General features: G+C 41.7%; 1 protein-coding gene across 1 annotated transcript in view; it reads left to right on the top strand.

Annotated features, from left to right (window-relative positions):
• LOC149409010 (kallikrein-8-like) overlaps nucleotides 1–23,688 on the top strand; it is a 56,884-nt gene that overhangs the window by 9,304 nt on the left and 23,892 nt on the right. The window lies entirely within an intron of this gene.

The following is a 23,688-nucleotide window of genomic DNA, read 5'->3' as shown; positions in this document are numbered from 1 at the left end:
TGTACAAATAATAATATAATAGTAGAAGATTATATTAGCACCAGACCGAGAACCATGGGACAAATAATAATCCCTAAAGCCAATACAACAACCGCACAACACCATTACACATACTCAGCCATTAAATAATCCCTAAAGCCAATACAACAACCGCACAACACCATTACACACACTAAGCCATTAAATGTTTAAACAAACTCCCTAAAGAAAACAAGCTGAAAAGAATAATATTTTTTTAATGAATTAACATAAAATACTTTACCTCAAATTTATTGGTTGTGTGACGTCATATCTATTGTAAACTTTGAAAAAAAAACAGTTAAAGTATATGTATACTAGCCCGTTAATTATTAAGAAACCACATTTGGTATCACACATCATATGCCGTTATGAATGCAGGTAACCAATATTGTACCAGAGCGACCATACTTTATTAAAAATTAGATATCTCTCTTCCTTTCATGCCAACATTTGTGATTTTTTTTTATTTCTGAAAGAGAACGAAATGATGTTCCTTATTGCTTTAAATATTTACACTCGATTCAAAAGAAATAATAACCCAACCTATCCTATCCTAACCCAACCTAACCTATATTAACCTAACCTATAATAACCCAACCTAACCTTACCTAACCTTAAAACTTTTTATTTAAAAAAAAAATAATGTTAAGCGTGGCCAGCGATCCCAAATAATTGCCGAAATGGGTGGAGATAAATTAAGTAAATTACAGGGTGTATCGGCACGTACCCAACAAACTTAAACCAGCGATTCCTGAGCAAATATGGAGTAAAAAATGTTATTGCTACTTTGCGGTCCGGTAACGTTTTTTTACTATTCATATTTTCACCACATGTCACCACTGTTTTATCCTTAGTCAAAGTTTGAAAGCAACGTCGCGTCTCAACTCAACACGCGTACGTACGTACCTACATTGGCGCGCTTTTACTATCAAAACGAAATGGCAAGGCATCATTCGTCTCATTTTTAACTACTATTATTTAGTGTGTTTTGACTTACTTGCTAACAACTGCTGTTGAACACGAGAAACAATGCCGTCAATAAGGGTCCCATTCGAGAAAATTGATGTTTTTTAACCGCTGTATCTTTGAAAACAATTTGAATGGTGTTTTTTTTATAGTACTCACCAGGATTATTACTCATTCTATAGATTTTATATAAGATTCGAGTTAGATTATTTTTGATAAAATATACTTTCACACAAAAGACGCGAATATAAGAAGATGGTTAAGACTTGAATAACAGTTTTTTTACACATACACATTGGACCCTTACAAAGAGATTGATGTATATTATTCATATAATATTATAGGATAGCAATGCCTTTCCCGCCATTCGATTAGGACCAGCGTAATGGGTAGAAATACCCTTCACGCACAATGTTTGATAATATCAATATTATGTGTAAATGAATGACATTGTGAGAATTTTACCAATAAATAATAAATGAAAATGCTGACATGTAGGTTATGTTATAATATTTTTTACTGGAGCATTTGTTCGAAATGACTGCCATTTTTATCAATGCAAGCGTGTAGTCTTTTAAATGTTTAAGTTGGCATGGTTTGCTTTCATTTCTGCAGCGGCTCCCATCAGACATGATGACAGGCGAACTCCCAAAACAACACTGACTATTTGGGAATGTCACTGGACTTGAGACAGAATATGTGTGAAAGAGGTGACAGTAGCGAGGAGGGATGTCGCTTATTTCACCTATTTACTCTGGACAGTGACGGAGTGTGCTTTTTTGTTTTTAATTATAAAAAAAAGTTACCGGAAGTGCCCATAACATTTTTACTCCAAATGTGCTAAGGAATAGCTGGTTAAAGTTTGTCGGTTTTGTTGTTTTACTATACATATAAGTACATATCAGATTAGAGATTTGTTGGCTAATTTTACAATCATTTATTATTAATTGTATTTAGATTTTTTCGTTTCTAGCTTCCGATTGTGTTTCATGTTTTCTATTGTTAGGTTGGCAGTGCCTACACTGCCTACAAACAAACGCGAATTATGCGCAAACTTCATATCGGTGTTCTGTCAAAATGGTGCGTCTGTTGGCATAATTTTCGCGTAAATTATTATTTACTTAAATAATATTAAATGTCAATATTTTTCAAAATCGTAAATGCAAAAAGTTGTTGCTAATTATCATTCTTCTTCTTCTTTATGTGCCGTATCAGGTCCCCCCGACGTTGGCGATCACTCTAGAAAATGTCTCTTTGTCTTGCGCTGCCCGGAATAGCTCCTCCACACTTCTAAGGCCGGTCCACTCTCGTATATTTCGCAGCCAAGACATTTGTCTCCTACCAGGCCCTCTGCGACCCTCTATCTTGCCTTTCAATATTAACTGGAGCAAGTGATACTTCTCCCCTCGAATTACATGACCCAGATATGAAATTTTCCTGATTTAGTTATTATTAAGTTGAATCAAATGTTTGAATATTTTTAATTGCGTATTAAAAACGGTAGTTGTAGGTAAAGAATTACTGATAATTTCATCTAGTTTACAAACTCTATACTAAATTTAAAATATCTTGGAAATATTCCTAAAATTAATGACAATTTCAATGTCGCTTGGGACTTTATTTGAACATATTTAAAATACTGAACGGCTAGTGGATCCCCCTCAATACTTCGCTATTGCTAATATCTTTCTGGGGCGCCTCCGACTTGTTCCACCATTCACTACTGTATTTGAACATATTTAAAATACTGAACGGCTAGTGGATCCCCCTCAATACTTCGCTATTGCTAATATCTTTCTGGGGCGCCTCCGACTTGTTCCACCATTCACTACTGTATTTGAACATATTTAAAATACTGAACGGCTAGTGGATCCCCCTCAATACTTCGCTATTGCTAATATCTTTCTGGTGCGCCTCCGACTTGTTCCGCCATTCACTACTGTATTTGAACATATTTAAAATACTGAACGGCTAGTGGATCCCCCTCAATACTTCGCTATTGCTAATATCTTTCTGGGGCGCCTCCGACTTGTTCCACCATTCACTACTGTATTTGAACATATTTAAAATACTGAACGGCTAGTGGATCCCCCTCAATACTTCGCTATTGCTAATATCTTTCTGGGGCGCCTCCGACTTGTTCCGCCATTCACTACTGTATTTGAACATATTTAAAATACTGAACGGCTAGTGGATCCCCCTCAATACTTCGCTATTGCTAATATCTTTCTGGGGCGCCTCCGACTTCTTCCACCATTCACTACTGTATTTGAACATATTTAAAATACTGAACGGCTAGTGGATCCCCCTCAATACTTCGCTATTGCTAATATCTTTCTGGGGCGCCTCCGACTTCTTCCACCATTCACTACTGTATTTGAACATATTTAAAATACTGAACGGCTAGTGGATCCCCCTCAATACTTCGCTATTGCTAATATCTTTCTGGGGCGCCTCCGACTTGTTCCGCCATTCACTACTGTATTTGAACATATTTAAAATACTGAACGGCTAGTGGATCCCCCTCAATACTTCGCTATTGCTAATATCTTTCTGGGGCGCCTCCGACTTGTTCCGCCATTCACTACTGTATTTGAACATATTTAAAATACTGAACGGCTAGTGGATCCCCCTCAATACTTCGCTATTGCTAATATCTTTCTGGGGCGCCTCCGACTTCTTTCACCATTCACTACTGTATTTGAACATATTTAAAATACTGAACGGCTAGTGGATCCCCCTCAATACTTCGCTATTGCTAATATCTTTCTGGGGCGCCTCCGACTTGTTCCACCATTCACTACTGTATTTGAACATATTTAAAATACTGAACGGCTAGTGGATCCCCCTCAATACTTCGCTATTGCTAATATCTTTCTGGGGCGCCTCCGACTTGTTCCGCCATTCACTACTGTATTTGAACATATTTAAAATACTGAACGGCTAGTGGATCCCCCTCAATACTTCGCTATTGCTAATATCTTTCTGGGGCGCCTCCGACTTCTTTCACCATTCACTACTGTATTTGAACATATTTAAAATACTGAACGGCTAGTGGATCCCCCTCAATACTTCGCTATTGCTAATATCTTTCTGGGGCGCCTCCGACTTGTTCCGCCATTCACTACTGTATTTGAACATATTTAAAATACTGAACGGCTAGTGGATCCCCCTCAATACTTCGCTATTGCTAATATCTTTCTGGGGCGCCTCCGACTTCTTTCACCATTCACTACTGTATTTGAACATATTTAAAATACTGAACGGCTAGTGGATCCCCCTCAATACTTCGCTATTGCTAATATCTTTCTGGGGCGCCTCCGACTTCTTTCACCATTCACTACTGTATTTGAACATATTTAAAATACTGAACGGCTAGTGGATCCCCCTCAATACTTCGCTATTGCTAATATCTTTCTGGGGCGCCTCCGACTTGTTCCGCCATTCACTACTGTATTTGAACATATTTAAAATACTGAACGGCTAGTGGATCCCCCTCAATACTTCGCTATTGCTAATATCTTTCTGGGGCGCCTCCGACTTCTTTCACCATTCACTACTGTATTTGAACATATTTAAAATACTGAACGGCTAGTGGATCCCCCTCAATACTTCGCTATTGCTAATATCTTTCTGGGGCGCCTCCGACTTGTTCCACCATTCACTACTGTATTTGAACATATTTAAAATACTGAACGGCTAGTGGATCCCCCTCAATACTTCGCTATTGCTAATATCTTTCTGGGGCGCCTCCGACTTCTTCCACCATTCACTACTGTATTTGAACATATTTAAAATACTGAACGGCTAGTGGATCCCCCTCAATACTTCGCTATTGCTAATATCTTTCTGGGGCGCCTCCGACTTGTTCCGCCATTCACTACTGTATTTGAACATATTTAAAATACTGAACGGCTAGTGGATCCCCCTCAATACTTCGCTATTGCTAATATCTTTCTGGGGCGCCTCCGACTTCTTTCACCATTCACTACTGTATTTGAACATATTTAAAATACTGAACGGCTAGTGGATCCCCCTCAATACTTCGCTATTGCTAATATCTTTCTGGGGCGCCTCCGACTTGTTCCACCATTCACTACTGTATTTGAACATATTTAAAATACTGAACGGCTAGTGGATCCCCCTCAATACTTCGCTATTGCTAATATCTTTCTGGGGCGCCTCCGACTTGTTCCACCATTCACTACTGTATTTGAACATATTTAAAATACTGAACGGCTAGTGGATCCCCCTCAATACTTCGCTATTGCTAATATCTTTCTGGGGCGCCTCCGACTTGTTCCGCCATTCACTACTGTATTTGAACATATTTAAAATACTGAACGGCTAGTGGATCCCCCTCAATACTTCGCTATTGCTAATATCTTTCTGGGGCGCCTCCGACTTCTTTCACCATTCACTACTGTATTTGAACATATTTAAAATACTGAACGGCTAGTGGATCCCCCTCAATACTTCGCTATTGCTAATATCTTTCTGGGGCGCCTCCGACTTCTTCCACCATTCACTACTGTATTTGAACATATTTAAAATACTGAACGGCTAGTGGATCCCCCTCAATACTTCGCTATTGCTAATATCTTTCTGGGGCGCCTCCGACTTCTTTCACCATTCACTACTGTATTTGAACATATTTAAAATACTGAACGGCTAGTGGATCCCCCTCAATACTTCGCTATTGCTAATATCTTTCTGGGGCGCCTCCGACTTGTTCCGCCATTCACTACTGTATTTGAACATATTTAAAATACTGAACGGCTAGTGGATCCCCCTCAATACTTCGCTATTGCTAATATCTTTCTGGGGCGCCTCCGACTTCTTTCACCATTCACTACTGTATTTGAACATATTTAAAATACTGAACGGCTAGTGGATCCCCCTCAATACTTCGCTATTGCTAATATCTTTCTGGGGCGCCTCCGACTTCTCCCACCATTCACTACTGTATTTGAACATATTTAAAATACTGAACGGCTAGTGGATCCCCCTCAATACTTCGCTATTGCTAATATCTTTCTGGGGCGCCTCCGACTTCTTTCACCATTCACTACTGTATTTGAACATATTTAAAATACTGAACGGCTAGTGGATCCCCCTCAATACTTCGCTATTGCTAATATCTTTCTGGGGCGCCTCCGACTTCTCCCACCATTCACTACTGTATTTGAACATATTTAAAATACTGAACGGCTAGTGGATCCCCCTCAATACTTCGCTATTGCTAATATCTTTCTGGGGCGCCTCCGACTTCTTTCACCATTCACTACTGTATTTGAACATATTTAAAATACTGAACGGCTAGTGGATCCCCCTCAATACTTCGCTATTGCTAATATCTTTCTGGGGCGCCTCCGACTTCTCCCACCATTCACTACTGTATTTGAACATATTTAAAATACTGAACGGCTAGTGGATCCCCCTCAATACTTCGCTATTGCTAATATCTTTCTGGGGCGCCTCCGACTTCTTTCACCATTCACTACTGTATTTGAACATATTTAAAATACTGAACGGCTAGTGGATCCCCCTCAATACTTCGCTATTGCTAATATCTTTCTGGGGCGCCTCCGACTTCTTCCACCATTCACTACTGTATTTGAACATATTTAAAATACTGAACGGCTAGTGGATCCCCCTCAATACTTCGCTATTGCTAATATCTTTCTGGGGCGCCTCCGACTTCTTCCACCATTCACTACTGTATTTGAACATATTTAAAATACTGAACGGCTAGTGGATCCCCCTCAATACTTCGCTATTGCTAATATCTTTCTGGGGCGCCTCCGACTTCTTTCACCATTCACTACTGTATTTGAACATATTTAAAATACTGAACGGCTAGTGGATCCCCCTCAATACTTCGCTATTGCTAATATCTTTCTGGGGCGCCTCCGACTTCTTTCACCATTCACTACTGTATTTGAACATATTTAAAATACTGAACGGCTAGTGGATCCCCCTCAATACTTCGCTATTGCTAATATCTTTCTGGGGCGCCTCCGACTTCTTCCACCATTCACTACTGTATTTGAACATATTTAAAATACTGAACGGCTAGTGGATCCCCCTCAATACTTCGCTATTGCTAATATCTTTCTGGGGCGCCTCCGACTTCTTCCACCATTCACTACTGTATTTGAACATATTTAAAATACTGAACGGCTAGTGGATCCCCCTCAATACTTCGCTATTGCTAATATCTTTCTGGGGCGCCTCCGACTTCTTCCACCATTCACTACTGTATTTGAACATATTTAAAATACTGAACGGCTAGTGGATCCCCCTCAATACTTCGCTATTGCTAATATCTTTCTGGGGCGCCTCCGACTTCTCCCACCATTCACTACTGTATTTGAACATATTTAAAATACTGAACGGCTAGTGGATCCCCCTCAATACTTCGCTATTGCTAATATCTTTCTGGGGCGCCTCCGACTTCTTCCACCATTCACTACTGTATTTGAACATATTTAAAATACTGAACGGCTAGTGGATCCCCCTCAATACTTCGCTATTGCTAATATCTTTCTGGGGCGCCTCCGACTTCTTTCACCATTCACTACTGTATTTGAACATATTTAAAATACTGAACGGCTAGTGGATCCCCCTCAATACTTCGCTATTGCTAATATCTTTCTGGGGCGCCTCCGACTTCTTCCACCATTCACTACTGTATTTGAACATATTTAAAATACTGAACGGCTAGTGGATCCCCCTCAATACTTCGCTATTGCTAATATCTTTCTGGGGCGCCTCCGACTTCTCCCACCATTCACTACTGTATTTGAACATATTTAAAATACTGAACGGCTAGTGGATCCCCCTCAATACTTCGCTATTGCTAATATCTTTCTGGGGCGCCTCCGACTTCTTCCACCATTCACTACTGTATTTGAACATATTTAAAATACTGAACGGCTAGTGGATCCCCCTCAATACTTCGCTATTGCTAATATCTTTCTGGGGCGCCTCCGACTTCTTCCACCATTCACTACTGTATTTGAACATATTTAAAATACTGAACGGCTAGTGGATCCCCCTCAATACTTCGCTATTGCTAATATCTTTCTGGGGCGCCTCCGACTTCTTTCACCATTCACTACTGTATTTGAACATATTTAAAATACTGAACGGCTAGTGGATCCCCCTCAATACTTCGCTATTGCTAATATCTTTCTGGGGCGCCTCCGACTTCTCCCACCATTCACTACTGTATTTGAACATATTTAAAATACTGAACGGCTAGTGGATCCCCCTCAATACTTCGCTATTGCTAATATCTTTCTGGGGCGCCTCCGACTTCTTCCACCATTCACTACTGTATTTGAACATATTTAAAATACTGAACGGCTAGTGGATCCCCCTCAATACTTCGCTATTGCTAATATCTTTCTGGGGCGCCTCCGACTTCTCCCACCATTCACTACTGTATTTGAACATATTTAAAATACTGAACGGCTAGTGGATCCCCCTCAATACTTCGCTATTGCTAATATCTTTCTGGGGCGCCTCCGACTTCTTCCACCATTCACTACTGTATTTGAACATATTTAAAATACTGAACGGCTAGTGGATCCCCCTCAATACTTCGCTATTGCTAATATCTTTCTGGGGCGCCTCCGACTTCTTCCACCATTCACTACTGTATTTGAACATATTTAAAATACTGAACGGCTAGTGGATCCCCCTCAATACTTCGCTATTGCTAATATCTTTCTGGGGCGCCTCCGACTTCTTTCACCATTCACTACTGTATTTGAACATATTTAAAATACTGAACGGCTAGTGGATCCCCCTCAATACTTCGCTATTGCTAATATCTTTCTGGGGCGCCTCCGACTTGTTCCACCATTCACTACTGTATTTGAACATATTTAAAATACTGAACGGCTAGTGGATCCCCCTCAATACTTCGCTATTGCTAATATCTTTCTGGGGCGCCTCCGACTTCTTCCACCATTCACTACTGTATTTGAACATATTTAAAATACTGAACGGCTAGTGGATCCCCCTCAATACTTCGCTATTGCTAATATCTTTCTGGGGCGCCTCCGACTTGTTCCACCATTCACTACTGTATTTGAACATATTTAAAATACTGAACGGCTAGTGGATCCCCCTCAATACTTCGCTATTGCTAATATCTTTCTGGGGCGCCTCCGACTTGTTCCACCATTCACTACTGTATTTGAACATATTTAAAATACTGAACGGCTAGTGGATCCCCCTCAATACTTCGCTATTGCTAATATCTTTCTGGGGCGCCTCCGACTTCTTCCACCATTCACTACTGTATTTGAACATATTTAAAATACTGAACGGCTAGTGGATCCCCCTCAATACTTCGCTATTGCTAATATCTTTCTGGGGCGCCTCCGACTTGTTCCACCATTCACTACTGTATTTGAACATATTTAAAATACTGAACGGCTAGTGGATCCCCCTCAATACTTCGCTATTGCTAATATCTTTCTGGGGCGCCTCCGACTTGTTCCGCCATTCACTACTGTATTTGAACATATTTAAAATACTGAACGGCTAGTGGATCCCCCTCAATACTTCGCTATTGCTAATATCTTTCTGGGGCGCCTCCGACTTCTCCCACCATTCACTACTGTATTTGAACATATTTAAAATACTGAACGGCTAGTGGATCCCCCTCAATACTTCGCTATTGCTAATATCTTTCTGGGGCGCCTCCGACTTGTTCCACCATTCACTACTGTATTTGAACATATTTAAAATACTGAACGGCTAGTGGATCCCCCTCAATACTTCGCTATTGCTAATATCTTTCTGGGGCGCCTCCGACTTCTTCCACCATTCACTACTGTATTTGAACATATTTAAAATACTGAACGGCTAGTGGATCCCCCTCAATACTTCGCTATTGCTAATATCTTTCTGGGGCGCCTCCGACTTCTTCCACCATTCACTACTGTATTTGAACATATTTAAAATACTGAACGGCTAGTGGATCCCCCTCAATACTTCGCTATTGCTAATATCTTTCTGGGGCGCCTCCGACTTGTTCCACCATTCACTACTGTATTTGAACATATTTAAAATACTGAACGGCTAGTGGATCCCCCTCAATACTTCGCTATTGCTAATATCTTTCTGGGGCGCCTCCGACTTGTTCCACCATTCACTACTGTATTTGAACATATTTAAAATACTGAACGGCTAGTGGATCCCCCTCAATACTTCGCTATTGCTAATATCTTTCTGGGGCGCCTCCGACTTCTTCCACCATTCACTACTGTATTTGAACATATTTAAAATACTGAACGGCTAGTGGATCCCCCTCAATACTTCGCTATTGCTAATATCTTTCTGGGGCGCCTCCGACTTCTTCCACCATTCACTACTGTATTTGAACATATTTAAAATACTGAACGGCTAGTGGATCCCCCTCAATACTTCGCTATTGCTAATATCTTTCTGGGGCGCCTCCGACTTGTTCCACCATTCACTACTGTATTTGAACATATTTAAAATACTGAACGGCTAGTGGATCCCCCTCAATACTTCGCTATTGCTAATATCTTTCTGGGGCGCCTCCGACTTCTTCCACCATTCACTACTGTATTTGAACATATTTAAAATACTGAACGGCTAGTGGATCCCCCTCAATACTTCGCTATTGCTAATATCTTTCTGGGGCGCCTCCGACTTCTTCCACCATTCACTACTGTATTTGAACATATTTAAAATACTGAACGGCTAGTGGATCCCCCTCAATACTTCGCTATTGCTAATATCTTTCTGGGGCGCCTCCGACTTCTCCCACCATTCACTACTGTATTTGAACATATTTAAAATACTGAACGGCTAGTGGATCCCCCTCAATACTTCGCTATTGCTAATATCTTTCTGGGGCGCCTCCGACTTCTTCCACCATTCACTACTGTATTTGAACATATTTAAAATACTGAACGGCTAGTGGATCCCCCTCAATACTTCGCTATTGCTAATATCTTTCTGGGGCGCCTCCGACTTCTTCCACCATTCACTACTGTATTTGAACATATTTAAAATACTGAACGGCTAGTGGATCCCCCTCAATACTTCGCTATTGCTAATATCTTTCTGGGGCGCCTCCGACTTCTCCCACCATTCACTACTGTATTTGAACATATTTAAAATACTGAACGGCTAGTGGATCCCCCTCAATACTTCGCTATTGCTAATATCTTTCTGGGGCGCCTCCGACTTCTCCCACCATTCACTACTGTATTTGAACATATTTAAAATACTGAACGGCTAGTGGATCCCCCTCAATACTTCGCTATTGCTAATATCTTTCTGGGGCGCCTCCGACTTCTCCCACCATTCACTACTGTATTTGAACATATTTAAAATACTGAACGGCTAGTGGATCCCCCTCAATACTTCGCTATTGCTAATATCTTTCTGGGGCGCCTCCGACTTCTTCCACCATTCACTACTGTATTTGAACATATTTAAAATACTGAACGGCTAGTGGATCCCCCTCGATACTTCGCTATTGCTAATATCTTTCTGGGGCGCCTCCGACTTGTTCCGCCATTCACTACTGTATTTGAACATATTTAAAATACTGAACGGCTAGTGGATCCCCCTCAATACTTCGCTATTGCTAATATCTTTCTGGGGCGCCTCCGACTTCTTCCACCATTCACTACTGTATTTGAACATATTTAAAATACTGAACGGCTAGTGGATCCCCCTCAATACTTCGCTATTGCTAATATCTTTCTGGGGCGCCTCCGACTTCTCCCACCATTCACTACTGTATTTGAACATATTTAAAATACTGAACGGCTAGTGGATCCCCCTCAATACTTCGCTATTGCTAATATCTTTCTGGGGCGCCTCCGACTTGTTCCACCATTCACTACTGTATTTGAACATATTTAAAATACTGAACGGCTAGTGGATCCCCCTCAATACTTCGCTATTGCTAATATCTTTCTGGGGCGCCTCCGACTTCTTCCACCATTCACTACTGTATTTGAACATATTTAAAATACTGAACGGCTAGTGGATCCCCCTCAATACTTCGCTATTGCTAATATCTTTCTGGGGCGCCTCCGACTTCTTCCACCATTCACTACTGTATTTGAACATATTTAAAATACTGAACGGCTAGTGGATCCCCCTCAATACTTCGCTATTGCTAATATCTTTCTGGGGCGCCTCCGACTTGTTCCACCATTCACTACTGTATTTGAACATATTTAAAATACTGAACGGCTAGTGGATCCCCCTCAATACTTCGCTATTGCTAATATCTTTCTGGGGCGCCTCCGACTTGTTCCACCATTCACTACTGTATTTGAACATATTTAAAATACTGAACGGCTAGTGGATCCCCCTCAATACTTCGCTATTGCTAATATCTTTCTGGGGCGCCTCCGACTTCTTCCACCATTCACTACTGTATTTGAACATATTTAAAATACTGAACGGCTAGTGGATCCCCCTCAATACTTCGCTATTGCTAATATCTTTCTGGGGCGCCTCCGACTTCTTCCACCATTCACTACTGTATTTGAACATATTTAAAATACTGAACGGCTAGTGGATCCCCCTCAATACTTCGCTATTGCTAATATCTTTCTGGGGCGCCTCCGACTTGTTCCACCATTCACTACTGTATTTGAACATATTTAAAATACTGAACGGCTAGTGGATCCCCCTCAATACTTCGCTATTGCTAATATCTTTCTGGGGCGCCTCCGACTTCTTCCACCATTCACTACTGTATTTGAACATATTTAAAATACTGAACGGCTAGTGGATCCCCCTCAATACTTCGCTATTGCTAATATCTTTCTGGGGCGCCTCCGACTTCTTCCACCATTCACTACTGTATTTGAACATATTTAAAATACTGAACGGCTAGTGGATCCCCCTCAATACTTCGCTATTGCTAATATCTTTCTGGGGCGCCTCCGACTTCTCCCACCATTCACTACTGTATTTGAACATATTTAAAATACTGAACGGCTAGTGGATCCCCCTCAATACTTCGCTATTGCTAATATCTTTCTGGGGCGCCTCCGACTTGTTCCACCATTCACTACTGTATTTGAACATATTTAAAATACTGAACGGCTAGTGGATCCCCCTCAATACTTCGCTATTGCTAATATCTTTCTGGGGCGCCTCCGACTTCTTCCACCATTCACTACTGTATTTGAACATATTTAAAATACTGAACGGCTAGTGGATCCCCCTCAATACTTCGCTATTGCTAATATCTTTCTGGGGCGCCTCCGACTTCTCCCACCATTCACTACTGTATTTGAACATATTTAAAATACTGAACGGCTAGTGGATCCCCCTCAATACTTCGCTATTGCTAATATCTTTCTGGGGCGCCTCCGACTTCTCCCACCATTCACTACTGTATTTGAACATATTTAAAATACTGAACGGCTAGTGGATCCCCCTCAATACTTCGCTATTGCTAATATCTTTCTGGGGCGCCTCCGACTTCTCCCACCATTCACTACTGTATTTGAACATATTTAAAATACTGAACGGCTAGTGGATCCCCCTCAATACTTCGCTATTGCTAATATCTTTCTGGGGCGCCTCCGACTTCTTCCACCATTCACTACTGTATTTGAACATATTTAAAATACTGAACGGCTAGTGGATCCCCCTCGATACTTCGCTATTGCTAATATCTTTCTGGGGCGCCTCCGACTTGTTCCGCCATTCACTACTGTATTTGAACATATTTAAAATACTGAACGGCTAGTGGATCCCCCTCAATACTTCGCTATTGCTAATATCTTTCTGGGGCGCCTCCGACTTCTTCCACCATTCACTACTGTATTTGAACATATTTAAAATACTGAACGGCTAGTGGATCCCCCTCAATACTTCGCTATTGCTAATATCTTTCTGGGGCGCCTCCGACTTCTCCCACCATTCACTACTGTATTTGAACATATTTAAAATACTGAACGGCTAGTGGATCCCCCTCAATACTTCGCTATTGCTAATATCTTTCTGGGGCGCCTCCGACTTCTTCCACCATTCACTACTGTATTTGAACATATTTAAAATACTGAACGGCTAGTGGATCCCCCTCAATACTTCGCTATTGCTAATATCTTTCTGGGGCGCCTCCGACTTCTTCCACCATTCACTACTGTATTTGAACATATTTAAAATACTGAACGGCTAGTGGATCCCCCTCAATACTTCGCTATTGCTAATATCTTTCTGGGGCGCCTCCGACTTGTTCCACCATTCACTACTGTATTTGAACATATTTAAAATACTGAACGGCTAGTGGATCCCCCTCAATACTTCGCTATTGCTAATATCTTTCTGGGGCGCCTCCGACTTGTTCCACCATTCACTACTGTATTTGAACATATTTAAAATACTGAACGGCTAGTGGATCCCCCTCAATACTTCGCTATTGCTAATATCTTTCTGGGGCGCCTCCGACTTCTTTCACCATTCACTACTGTATTTGAACATATTTAAAATACTGAACGGCTAGTGGATCCCCCTCAATACTTCGCTATTGCTAATATCTTTCTGGGGCGCCTCCGACTTCTTCCACCATTCACTACTGTATTTGAACATATTTAAAATACTGAACGGCTAGTGGATCCCCCTCAATACTTCGCTATTGCTAATATCTTTCTGGTGCGCCTCCGACTTGTTCCGCCATTCACTACTGTATTTGAACATATTTAAAATACTGAACGGCTAGTGGATCCCCCTCAATACTTCGCTATTGCTAATATCTTTCTGGGGCGCCTCCGACTTCTTCCACCATTCACTACTGTATTTGAACATATTTAAAATACTGAACGGCTAGTGGATCCCCCTCAATACTTCGCTATTGCTAATATCTTTCTGGGGCGCCTCCGACTTGTTCCACCATTCACTACTGTATTTGAACATATTTAAAATACTGAACGGCTAGTGGATCCCCCTCAATACTTCGCTATTGCTAATATCTTTCTGGGGCGCCTCCGACTTGTTCCACCATTCACTACTGTATTTGAACATATTTAAAATACTGAACGGCTAGTGGATCCCCCTCAATACTTCGCTATTGCTAATATCTTTCTGGGGCGCCTCCGACTTCTCCCACCATTCACTACTGTATTTGAACATATTTAAAATACTGAACGGCTAGTGGATCCCCCTCAATACTTCGCTATTGCTAATATCTTTCTGGGGCGCCTCCGACTTCTTCCACCATTCACTACTGTATTTGAACATATTTAAAATACTGAACGGCTAGTGGATCCCCCTCAATACTTCGCTATTGCTAATATCTTTCTGGTGCGCCTCCGACTTGTTCCGCCATTCACTACTGTATTTGAACATATTTAAAATACTGAACGGCTAGTGGATCCCCCTCAATACTTCGCTATTGCTAATATCTTTCTGGGGCGCCTCCGACTTCTTCCACCATTCACTACTGTATTTGAACATATTTAAAATACTGAACGGCTAGTGGATCCCCCTCAATACTTCGCTATTGCTAATATCTTTCTGGGGCGCCTCCGACTTCTTCCACCATTCACTACTGTATTTGAACATATTTAAAATACTGAACGGCTAGTGGATCCCCCTCAATACTTCGCTATTGCTAATATCTTTCTGGGGCGCCTCCGACTTCTTCCACCATTCACTACTGTATTTGAACATATTTAAAATACTGAACGGCTAGTGGATCCCCCTCAATACTTCGCTATTGCTAATATCTTTCTGGTGCGCCTCCGACTTGTTCCGCCATTCACTACTGTATTTGAACATATTTAAAATACTGAACGGCTAGTGGATCCCCCTCAATACTTCGCTATTGCTAATATCTTTCTGGGGCGCCTCCGACTTCTTCCACCATTCACTACTGTATTTGAACATATTTAAAATACTGAACGGCTAGTGGATCCCCCTCAATACTTCGCTATTGCTAATATCTTTCTGGGGCGCCTCCGACTTGTTCCACCATTCACTACTGTATTTGAACATATTTAAAATACTGAACGGCTAGTGGATCCCCCTCAATACTTCGCTATTGCTAATATCTTTCTGGGGCGCCTCCGACTTCTTTCACCATTCACTACTGTATTTGAACATATTTAAAATACTGAACGGCTAGTGGATCCCCCTCAATACTTCGCTATTGCTAATATCTTCCTGGGGCGCCTCCGACTTGTTCCACCATTCACTACTGTATTTGAACATATTTAAAATACTGAACGGCTAGTGGATCCCCCTCAATACTTCGCTATTGCTAATATCTTTCTGGGGCGCCTCCGACTTCTCCCACCATTCACTACTGTATTTGAACATATTTAAAATACTGAACGGCTAGTGGATCCCCCTCAATACTTCGCTATTGCTAATATCTTTCTGGGGCGCCTCCGACTTCTTCCACCATTCACTACTGTATTTGAACATATTTAAAATACTGAACGGCTAGTGGATCCCCCTCAATACTTCGCTATTGCTAATATCTTTCTGGGGCGCCTCCGACTTCTTCCACCATTCACTACTGTATTTGAACATATTTAAAATACTGAACGGCTAGTGGATCCCCCTCAATACTTCGCTATTGCTAATATCTTTCTGGGGCGCCTCCGACTTCTTCCACCATTCACTACTGTATTTGAACATATTTAAAATACTGAACGGCTAGTGGATCCCCCTCAATACTTCGCTATTGCTAATATCTTTCTGGTGCGCCTCCGACTTGTTCCGCCATTCACTACTGTATTTGAACATATTTAAAATACTGAACGGCTAGTGGATCCCCCTCAATACTTCGCTATTGCTAATATCTTTCTGGGGCGCCTCCGACTTCTTCCACCATTCACTACTGTATTTGAACATATTTAAAATACTGAACGGCTAGTGGATCCCCCTCAATACTTCGCTATTGCTAATATCTTTCTGGGGCGCCTCCGACTTGTTCCACCATTCACTACTGTATTTGAACATATTTAAAATACTGAACGGCTAGTGGATCCCCCTCAATACTTCGCTATTGCTAATATCTTTCTGGGGCGCCTCCGACTTCTTTCACCATTCACTACTGTATTTGAACATATTTAAAATACTGAACGGCTAGTGGATCCCCCTCAATACTTCGCTATTGCTAATATCTTTCTGGGGCGCCTCCGACTTCTTCCACCATTCACTACTGTATTTGAACATATTTAAAATACTGAACGGCTAGTGGATCCCCCTCAATACTTCGCTATTGCTAATATCTTTCTGGTGCGCCTCCGACTTGTTCCGCCATTCACTACTGTATTTGAACATATTTAAAATACTGAACGGCTAGTGGATCCCCCTCAATACTTCGCTATTGCTAATATCTTTCTGGGGCGCCTCCGACTTCTTCCACCATTCACTACTGTATTTGAACATATTTAAAATACTGAACGGCTAGTGGATCCCCCTCAATACTTCGCTATTGCTAATATCTTTCTGGGGCGCCTCCGACTTCTTCCACCATTCACTACTGTATTTGAACATATTTAAAATACTGAACGGCTAGTGGATCCCCCTCAATACTTCGCTATTGCTAATATCTTTCTGGTGCGCCTCCGACTTGTTCCGCCATTCACTACTGTATTTGAACATATTTAAAATACTGAACGGCTAGTGGATCCCCCTCAATACTTCGCTATTGCTAATATCTTTCTGGGGCGCCTCCGACTTCTTCCACCATTCACTACTGTATTTGAACATATTTAAAATACTGAACGGCTAGTGGATCCCCCTCAATACTTCGCTATTGCTAATATCTTTCTGGGGCGCCTCCGACTTCTTCCACCATTCACTACTGTATTTGAACATATTTAAAATACTGAACGGCTAGTGGATCCCCCTCAATACTTCGCTATTGCTAATATCTTTCTGGGGCGCCTCCGACTTGTTCCACCATTCACTACTGTATTTGAACATATTTAAAATACTGAACGGCTAGTGGATCCCCCTCAATACTTCGCTATTGCTAATATCTTTCTGGGGCGCCTCCGACTTCTCCCACCATTCACTACTGTATTTGAACATATTTAAAATACTGAACGGCTAGTGGATCCCCCTCAATACTTCGCTATTGCTAATATCTTTCTGGGGCGCCTCCGACTTCTTCCACCATTCACTACTGTATTTGAACATATTTAAAATACTGAACGGCTAGTGGATCCCCCTCAATACTTCGCTATTGCTAATATCTTTCTGGGGCGCCTCCGACTTCTTCCACCATTCACTACTGTATTTGAACATATTTAAAATACTGAACGGCTAGTGGATCCCCCTCAATACTTCGCTATTGCTAATATCTTTCTGGGGCGCCTCCGACTTGTTCCACCATTCACTACTGTATTTGAACATATTTAAAATACTGAACGGCTAGTGGATCCCCCTCAATACTTCGCTATTGCTAATATCTTTCTGGGGCGCCTCCGACTTGTTCCACCATTCACTACTGTATTTGAACATATTTAAAATACTGAACGGCTAGTGGATCCCCCTCAATACTTCGCTATTGCTAATATCTTTCTGGGGCGCCTCCGACTTCTTTCACCATTCACTACTGTATTTGAACATATTTAAAATACTGAACGGCTAGTGGATCCCCCTCAATACTTCGCTATTGCTAATATCTTTCTGGGGCGCCTCCGACTTCTTCCACCATTCACTACTGTATTTGAACATATTTAAAATACTGAACGGCTAGTGGATCCCCCTCAATACTTCGCTATTGCTAATATCTTTCTGGTGCGCCTCCGACTTGTTCCGCCATTCACTACTGTATTTGAACATATTTAAAATACTGAACGGCTAGTGGATCCCCCTCAATACTTCGCTATTGCTAATATCTTTCTGGGGCGCCTCCGACTTCTTCCACCATTCACTACTGTATTTGAACATATTTAAAATACTGAACGGCTAGTGGATCCCCCTCAATACTTCGCTATTGCTAATATCTTTCTGGGGCGCCTCCGACTTCTTCCACCATTCACTACTGTATTTGAACATATTTAAAATACTGAACGGCTAGTGGATCCCCCTCAATACTTCGCTATTGCTAATATCTTTCTGGGGCGCCTCCGACTTCTTTCACCATTCACTACTGTATTTGAACATATTTAAAATACTGAACGGCTAGTGGATCCCCCTCAATACTTCGCTATTGCTAATATCTTTCTGGGGCGCCTCCGACTTCTTCCACCATTCACTACTGTATTTGAACATATTTAAAATACTGAACGGCTAGTGGATCCCCCTCAATACTTCGCTATTGCTAATATCTTTCTGGTGCGCCTCCGACTTGTTCCGCCATTCACTACTGTATTTGAACATATTTAAAATACTGAACGGCTAGTGGATCCCCCTCAATACTTCGCTATTGCTAATATCTTTCTGGGGCGCCTCCGACTTCTTCCACCATTCACTACTGTATTTGAACATATTTAAAATACTGAACGGCTAGTGGATCCCCCTCAATACTTCGCTATTGCTAATATCTTTCTGGGGCGCCTCCGACTTGTTCCACCATTCACTACTGTATTTGAACATATTTAAAATACTGAACGGCTAGTGGATCCCCCTCAATACTTCGCTATTGCTAATATCTTTCTGGGGCGCCTCCGACTTCTTTCACCATTCACTACTGTATTTGAACATATTTAAAATACTGAACGGCTAGTGGATCCCCCTCAATACTTCGCTATTGCTAATATCTTTCTGGGGCGCCTCCGACTTCTTCCACCATTCACTACTGTATTTGAACATATTTAAAATACTGAACGGCTAGTGGATCCCCCTCAATACTTCGCTATTGCTAATATCTTTCTGGGGCGCCTCCGACTTGTTCCACCATTCACTACTGTATTTGAACATATTTAAAATACTGAACGGCTAGTGGATCCCCCTCAATACTTCGCTATTGCTAATATCTTTCTGGGGCGCCTCCGACTTCTTTCACCATTCACTACTGTATTTGAACATATTTAAAATACTGAACGGCTAGTGGATCCCCCTCAATACTTCGCTATTGCTAATATCTTTCTGGGGCGCCTCCGACTTCTTCCACCATTCACTACTGTATTTGAACATATTTAAAATACTGAACGGCTAGTGGATCCCCCTCAATACTTCGCTATTGCTAATATCTTTCTGGGGCGCCTCCGACTTGTTCCACCATTCACTACTGTATTTGAACATATTTAAAATACTGAACGGCTAGTGGATCCCCCTCAATACTTCGCTATTGCTAATATCTTTCTGGGGCGCCTCCGACTTCTTTCACCATTCACTACTGTATTTGAACATATTTAAAATACTGAACGGCTAGTGGATCCCCCTCAATACTTCGCTATTGCTAATATCTTTCTGGGGCGCCTCCGACTTGTTCCACCATTCACTACTGTATTTGAACATATTTAAAATACTGAACGGCTAGTGGATCCCCCTCAATACTTCGCTATTGCTAATATCTTTCTGGGGCGCCTCCGACTTCTTTCACCATTCACTACTGTATTTGAACATATTTAAAATACTGAACGGCTAGTGGATCCCCCTCAATACTTCGCTATTGCTAATATCTTTCTGGGGCGCCTCCGACTTGTTCCACCATTCACTACTGTATTTGAACATATTTAAAATACTGAACGGCTAGTGGATCCCCCTCAATACTTCGCTATTGCTAATATCTTTCTGGGGCGCCTCCGACTTCTTCCACCATTCACTACTGTATTTGAACATATTTAAAATACTGAACGGCTAGTGGATCCCCCTCAATACTTCGCTATTGCTAATATCTTTCTGGTGCGCCTCCGACTTGTTCCGCCATTCACTACTGTATTTGAACATATTTAAAATACTGAACGGCTAGTGGATCCCCCTCAATACTTCGCTATTGCTAATATCTTTCTGGGGCGCCTCCGACTTCTTCCACCATTCACTACTGTATTTGAACATATTTAAAATACTGAACGGCTAGTGGATCCCCCTCAATACTTCGCTATTGCTAATATCTTTCTGGGGCGCCTCCGACTTGTTCCACCATTCACTACTGTATTTGAACATATTTAAAATACTGAACGGCTAGTGGATCCCCCTCAATACTTCGCTATTGCTAATATCTTTCTGGGGCGCCTCCGACTTCTTTCACCATTCACTACTGTATTTGAACATATTTAAAATACTGAACGGCTAGTGGATCCCCCTCAATACTTCGCTATTGCTAATATCTTTCTGGGGCGCCTCCGACTTCTTCCACCATTCACTACTGTATTTGAACATATTTAAAATACTGAACGGCTAGTGGATCCCCCTCAATACTTCGCTATTGCTAATATCTTTCTGGGGCGCCTCCGACTTGTTCCACCATTCACTACTGTATTTGAACATATTTAAAATACTGAACGGCTAGTGGATCCCCCTCAATACTTCGCTATTGCTAATATCTTTCTGGGGCGCCTCCGACTTCTTTCACCATTCACTACTGTATTTGAACATATTTAAAATACTGAACGGCTAGTGGATCCCCCTCAATACTTCGCTATTGCTAATATCTTTCTGGGGCGCCTCCGACTTCTTCCACCATTCACTACTGTATTTGAACATATTTAAAATACTGAACGGCTAGTGGATCCCCCTCAATACTTCGCTATTGCTAATATCTTTCTGGTGCGCCTCCGACTTGTTCCGCCATTCACTACTGTATTTGAACATATTTAAAATACTGAACGGCTAGTGGATCCCCCTCAATACTTCGCTATTGCTAATATCTTTCTGGGGCGCCTCCGACTTCTTCCACCATTCACTACTGTATTTGAACATATTTAAAATACTGAACGGCTAGTGGATCCCCCTCAATACTTCGCTATTGCTAATATCTTTCTGGGGCGCCTCCGACTTCTTCCACCATTCACTACTGTATTTGAACATATTTAAAATACTGAACGGCTAGTGGATCCCCCTCAATACTTCGCTATTGCTAATATCTTTCTGGGGCGCCTCCGACTTCTTCCACCATTCACTACTGTATTTGAACATATTTAAAATACTGAACGGCTAGTGGATCCCCCTCAATACTTCGCTATTGCTAATATCTTTCTGGGGCGCCTCCGACTTCTTCCACCATTCACTACTGTATTTGAACATATTTAAAATACTGAACGGCTAGTGGATCCCCCTCAATACTTCGCTATTGCTAATATCTTTCTGGGGCGCCTCCGACTTCTTCCACCATTCACTACTGTATTTGAACATATTTAAAATACTGAACGGCTAGTGGATCCCCCTCAATACTTCGCTATTGCTAATATCTTTCTGGGGCGCCTCCGACTTCTTCCACCATTCACTACTGTATTTGAACATATTTAAAATACTGAACGGCTAGTGGATCCCCCTCAATACTTCGCTATTGCTAATATCTTTCTGGGGCGCCTCCGACTTCTCCCACCATTCACTACTGTATTTGAACATATTTAAAATACTGAACGGCTAGTGGATCCCCCTCAATACTTCGCTATTGCTAATATCTTTCTGGGGCGCCTCCGACTTCTTCCACCATTCACTACTGTATTTGAACATATTTAAAATACTGAACGGCTAGTGGATCCCCCTCAATACTTCGCTATTGCTAATATCTTTCTGGTGCGCCTCCGACTTGTTCCGCCATTCACTACTGTATTTGAACATATTTAAAATACTGAACGGCTAGTGGATCCCCCTCAATACTTCGCTATTGCTAATATCTTTCTGGGGCGCCTCCGACTTCTTCCACCATTCACTACTGTATTTGAACATATTTAAAATACTGAACGGCTAGTGGATCCCCCTCAATACTTCGCTATTGCTAATATCTTTCTGGGGCGCCTCCGACTTCTTCCACCATTCACTACTGTATTTGAACATATTTAAAATACTGAACGGCTAGTGGATCCCCCTCAATACTTCGCTATTGCTAATATCTTTCTGGGGCGCCTCCGACTTCTTTCACCATTCACTACTGTATTTGAACATATTTAAAATACTGAACGGCTAGTGGATCCCCCTCAATACTTCGCTATTGCTAATATCTTTCTGGGGCGCCTCCGACTTCTTCCACCATTCACTACTGTATTTGAACATATTTAAAATACTGAACGGCTAGTGGATCCCCCTCAATACTTCGCTATTGCTAATATCTTTCTGGTGCGCCTCCGACTTGTTCCGCCATTCACTACTGTATTTGAACATATTTAAAATACTGAACGGCTAGTGGATCCCCCTCAATACTTCGCTATTGCTAATATCTTTCTGGGGCGCCTCCGACTTCTTCCACCATTCACTACTGTATTTGAACATATTTAAAATACTGAACGGCTAGTGGATCCCCCTCAATACTTCGCTATTGCTAATATCTTTCTGGGGCGCCTCCGACTTGTTCCACCATTCACTACTGTATTTGAACATATTTAAAATACTGAACGGCTAGTGGATCCCCCTCAATACTTCGCTATTGCTAATATCTTTCTGGGGCGCCTCCGACTTCTTCCACCATTCACTACTGTATTTGAACATATTTAAAATACTGAACGGCTAGTGGATCCCCCTCAATACTTCGCTATTGCTAATATCTTTCTGGGGCGCCTCCGACTTCTCCCACCATTCACTACTGTATTTGAACATATTTAAAATACT

Source organism: Hesperophylax consimilis, unplaced genomic scaffold (genome assembly GCF_061612785.1).
Source record: "Hesperophylax consimilis isolate HC1 unplaced genomic scaffold, BYU_Hcon_1.0 scaffold_39, whole genome shotgun sequence".
Classification (NCBI taxonomy): Eukaryota; Metazoa; Arthropoda; class Insecta; order Trichoptera; family Limnephilidae; genus Hesperophylax; species Hesperophylax consimilis.
Note: the sequence above shows the minus strand (reverse complement) of the source record. Positions and strands in the feature narration are given on the sequence as shown.